Source organism: Notolepis coatsorum, assembly GCF_963971535.1.
Source record: "Notolepis coatsorum genome assembly, contig: SCAFFOLD_1361, whole genome shotgun sequence".
Classification (NCBI taxonomy): domain Eukaryota; kingdom Metazoa; phylum Chordata; class Actinopteri; order Aulopiformes; family Paralepididae; genus Notolepis; species Notolepis coatsorum.
Window position 1 is genome coordinate 1465 of NW_028171821.1, and position 5042 is coordinate 6506.

Sequence of the window (5042 nt, forward strand, 5' to 3'; positions counted from 1 at the left end):
GTCTTATTGTTGTCTCACTGTTCTGTCCTGTCTTGCACTTTATTTAAAATGATTTATTTACTGTTGTATTGTGTGAAAAAGCATGCACTGTAAACGTCAAATCACGTTCGTACTGCAATATGATGAATAAAGTAAACTGAATCTGAATCTGAGCGATTTGTAGTGCCAAATTTCCCTCGGTCTATCTATGATGGTTCATTCCCATGCTCAATTTTCTCTCATAATTTGCCGCAGCAATTTCTGGGATGATAATAACCATTAATTATACACATGCGGTGCAAAACAAAACCATTATCTACCACTGAAAATCTTAAAAGAAAATTGGCAAAAAAAGAAAATCCCCGAGTACCACATTGCAACACCAAGACGTTGAAGTTCACTTTAGAAAAGCACGTACTGTGATTTGCAATCGATTTACTTTCGACATCTGGAAATGTTTTCTCCAGTGATTGAACGGCGAGGAGCACTTTTGTCTCTAAACGGCTGAGATCATCCCACTTATTGTCAGTGTACTTTGGTGAGATTAGGCGAGGCTGTGGTTATCCCAGGTTGTTTGGGTGACAACAGAAAGGGTGTCAACACATTGAAATGGCTACTATCAGCATTGGCCTTTCTAGCATAACGGATTATTTTATTGAACTGGAAAGAACGCAAACCGAACTGCTTCAGTTTGGAGAACTGGCGCAAGGACTTCATGGACTTGCTGTCAATGGAACAGGCCGCTCTATCTCTTCAAGAGAGTGATCGGCCCGATGGCCTTCAATGTCCCTGGAACTTTATTAGATCACTGTAACTGCCTCTGTGTTCAGTTTAAGAGCGGCAGATACTCCTACAGAATGATGCCACACCACGTAACCAGTGGAGGATGGCGAAGGTTATCGAAGTATACCCAGGGAAAGATGGGAGAGTGCGAAGACTTAAGTTGCTTATCAGCGACTCAACCCTTGATAAGAAAGGAAAGCGCATCTCCACACCCATCCACCTGGAGAGGCCCATCCATAAGACAGTGGTGGAAGCAGAATGAAGTTTCTTTCTCTCTCTCTATCTGCCTCTATCTTTCTCTATCTTTCTCTCTCTCTCCCTCCAGGCGCAGTCTGAGGTGATCTTTCCTGTGGAGGCCGAGGACCGTGGTTATTGTATTTGGTCTTTGTTTACTTTCTATGCAGTATGTTGTCTCTGAGTTATTGTAAGAATCATATGCAATTGATATGTTTGGTGGGAGTGTAACGGCCTCTGTGTTCAGTTTAAGTTTGGTTCCTACCAGGTTTTGGTTCCTACCTAAAGGCTGCTGGTGTAGTGATTGTAATGGTACATAATTCACCCACAGACTATTCTAGAACATTAGGTCCGCCAGAACATTCTGGAACGTTCGTGATGATGTCATAGTTGAACATTCTAGAACCTCCCACATCCTTATAAGTGGCAGTTCCGGCCACAGACAGTCTTTTGTGTAAAGAGTTCATAGTGTCAAGAAAGAAGATCAAGAAAGAAGATGCTAAAGTCCATAATTTCCTCTCTTATTGCATGCAGCCAATAAGTTCTCACTGTATCTACTTACAATGAATATCTTACGCCACATCCCCAGGCGTTTTGTCCACATCTTCGTCCTCTCTGTGTTTCTCCTCTGCGTCCTGCAGGGCTTCACCTTCTACTCAGGATATGACATCAGTGCCGCAAGTCTGTGCAAGACACTGGACAGCTTCCACAGCAGCAGCAGATTGGGGACGGGAGAGATGAAGACGCCACAAGGACTGAAATACCCTCAGCCCAGCACACTACAGGGGCGTACAGATGTGAACTCTGTGACCAGTTGGAAAGCTCCTCTGGTTTGGGAGGGGACGTTTGACCCAGTGGTGATCGACGCCATCTACCAGAAAATAGACCCCAGGATAGCAGTGGTGGTTGTTCGCTGTTGGCAAGTACACACGTTTCCTGCAGCGTTTCCTAGAGTCAGGGGAAAAGTACTTCCTGGTTAACGTCAGGGTCACATCTTCACTGACCACAAGGAGGAGGTGCCCAAGATTGCGCTGGGGAAAGGCAGGAAGATCTCCGTCCTCAGCATCCCCAGTGCCACGCGTTGGCAGGATGTGGTGCTGGGAAGGATGACGTGGGCCACCCTCACCATAGATAAACAGATCCGCGGTGAGGCTGACTATCTCTTCATGATGGACATTGACAGCGTCTTCTACAACCGATTTGGCTCCGAATCTCTCAGCCGCCTATCTGCAGTCCTTCACCGTCTGTACTACAAGGGATTCGCTAGGGAGTCCTTCCCTTATGAGCGGCGTGAGAGGTCCCAGGCCTACATCCCTGCAGGAGAGGGGGACTACTACTACACAGCAGCCGTCTGGGGGGGCTACCTGGAGGACATGTACACACTGGTCAGGCACTGTTACGAGCAGTCGGAGGTTGACGCCAAAAATGAGATTGAGGCAGTTTGGCAGGAGGAGAGTCACCTCAACAAGTATCTGTTAAGGCGGTTAGGTGGCGTAGCGGAGATTGCGTTCGTCACCAACCCCGAAGCTGTGAGCTGGATTCGCCTGTTCGAATCCAGCTCACAGCTCCGGGGTTGTCACCAGCTTGGCTGGCCGTTCACACTAATACAATTAGCTGTATTAGAGGGTGGGAGAAGCTGGCGGGGTGGGTCCGGGTCGTTGTAAACAGCGACTCCTACAGTTCGGTCGGGGCGCCTGCTAAGCGTGGATAGGACCTGAGTGGGATAGTGTGATCCTTCCACACGCTACGCCCTCTCAGGGAGGATCCAAGTTCAAGTTCTTTAATAGTTGTCATACAGAAGTACAGAATACTTTCATACAAAATGCTTCTTACTGTTACGCTCCAGAGACTGTGCTAGACAAGATAGTATCAAATAACATAATAACATAATATAGCATGAATTTAGAAGAAGAAAATGAGGTCACAGTGTTCGGTATAGACATATGTACAATGTTCTGAGTTACCATATAATATACAATACACAATACTATGCAGTGTACTAATGTACAGTACTATCTAGTGCAAAGCAGAAATGGGATGAGGTACAATTTTAGGTACAATTTACAGTAAGGTGTACGAGTTGTAGTGCAATCCTTCATCCATAAATATAAAGTGTGGGGAGTGGGTGCTACAGTGTGTTTGTTTAAAGTGGGTGTGTGCTATAAAGTGTGTGGAGTGGGTGCTACAGTGTGTTTGTTTAAAGTGAGTGTGTGCGTGTGGATGTGTGTGCTATGTGCGTTTGGTGGTTGTTGTTGTGTAGTGTTCATTCATTGTTCGTTTAGCAGCCTGATGGCCTGGGGATAGAAGCTACTTCTGAGTCTTTCTGTGCTCGCCTTGAGACTCCTGTATCGCTTGCCTGACCGCAGCAGTTCGAAGAGGCAGTTGTTCGGGTGACTGGAGTCTTTAATGATTCTCTTAGCCTTGCCCTTGCAACGCTTGTAGTAAATGTTCTGGAGGGTGGGGAGCCCCCCTCCAATTGTGCGTTCGGCTGAACGTGTCACTCTTTGTAGTCTGCTTTGGTCTTTTGCAGTGCTATTCCCAAACCAGGAGGTGATGTTGCCGGTCAAGATGCTCTCTATTGTACATGAGTAGAAGTTCTTAAGGATCTTCTGGCTGACTTGGAACTTCCTTAGGCGCCTGAGGAAGTAGAGGCGTTGTCGTGCCTTCTTCACCACACTGTTAATGTGTGTGGTCCATGTCAAGTCCTCGGATATGTAGGCTCCGAGGTACTTGAAGCTGTTGACTCTCTCAACCGGTGCCCCGTCGATGCTGAGGGGGCTGTAGTCCTTGACCCCCGACCTCCTGAAGTCCACAATCATCTCCTTTGTTTTGCTGACGTTCAGGGAGAGGCTGTTTTCCTGGCACCATCCCGCCAGGACCTTGACCTCTTCCAGGTAGGCCCTCTCGTCGTTGGCAGAGATCAGGCCCACCACCACTGTGTCGTCAGCAAATTTGACGATTGTATTGCTACTCCGCTGAGCCACACAGTCGTGTGTGTACAGGGAGTAGAGGAGGGGACTCAGAACACAGCCCTGGGGGGCCCCTATGTTGAGGGTGATGGATGAGGAGGTGCAGTTGCCTACACTGTAAAAAAAAAATCGGTAGAAAAACGGTAAAAGTCTGGCAGTTTGGGGACATTGAATTAGTGTAAAATTTACATTGAAATACCCTAATCAAAATAAAGTGGAAAAGCAATAAATTTACAGATAATTCTGTTTATTATTTGAGAACCCGAGAACAGAGAATCACTGTTAATTGACAGGTTAGGTTCAGCAGTGAAACACTGTTATTTTACAGGTTTTTTCCTACATTATTATGATCAAACACCTTCAATAAAGTGACAGAACTTAAAGTTCAGCAGTGAAACACTGTTATTTCACAAGTTTTCCCTACATTTACGATGAAACTCCTTCAATTAAGTGACATAACTCAAAGTTCAGCAGTGAAACACTGTTATTTCACAGGTCTTTCCTAAATTATTACGATCAAACTCCTTCAATAAAGTGACAGAACTTAAAGTTCAGCAGTGAAACACTGTTATTTCACAGGTTTTTCCTAAATTATTATGATCAAACTCCTTCAATAAAGTGACAGAACTTAAAGTTCAGCAGTGAAACACTGTTATTTTACATGTTTTCCCAGAATTATTACAATCAAATTCCTTCAATAAAGTGACAGAACTTAAAGTTCAGCAGTGAAACACTGTTATTTTACATGTTTTCCCAGAATTATTACAATCAAACTCCTTCAATTAAGTGACAGAACTCAAAGTTCAGCAGTGAAACACTGTTATTTTACATGTTTTCCCAGAATTATTACAATCAAACTCCTTCAATTAAGTGACAGAACTCAAAGTTCAGCAGTGAAACACTGTTATTTTACATGTTTTCCCATAATTATTACAATCAAACTCCTTCAATTAAGTGACAGAACTCAAAGTTCAGCAGTGAAACACTGTTATTCTACATGTTTTCCCATAATTATTACAATCAAACTCCTTCAATTAAGTGACATAACTCAAAGTTCAGCAGTGAAACACTGTTATT

The 5042-nt window shown here is 44.5% G+C and overlaps 1 pseudogene across 1 annotated transcript; it reads left to right on the plus strand.

Annotated features, from left to right (window-relative positions):
• Positions 1–1637: 1637 nt before the first annotated feature.
• LOC311248173 (globoside alpha-1,3-N-acetylgalactosaminyltransferase 1-like) lies at positions 1638–4169 on the plus strand (annotated as a pseudogene). Its single transcript has 2 exons — positions 1638–2525; positions 4143–4169. The product of its transcript is annotated as a globoside alpha-1,3-N-acetylgalactosaminyltransferase 1-like (transcript).
• Positions 4170–5042: the final 873 nt, after the last annotated feature.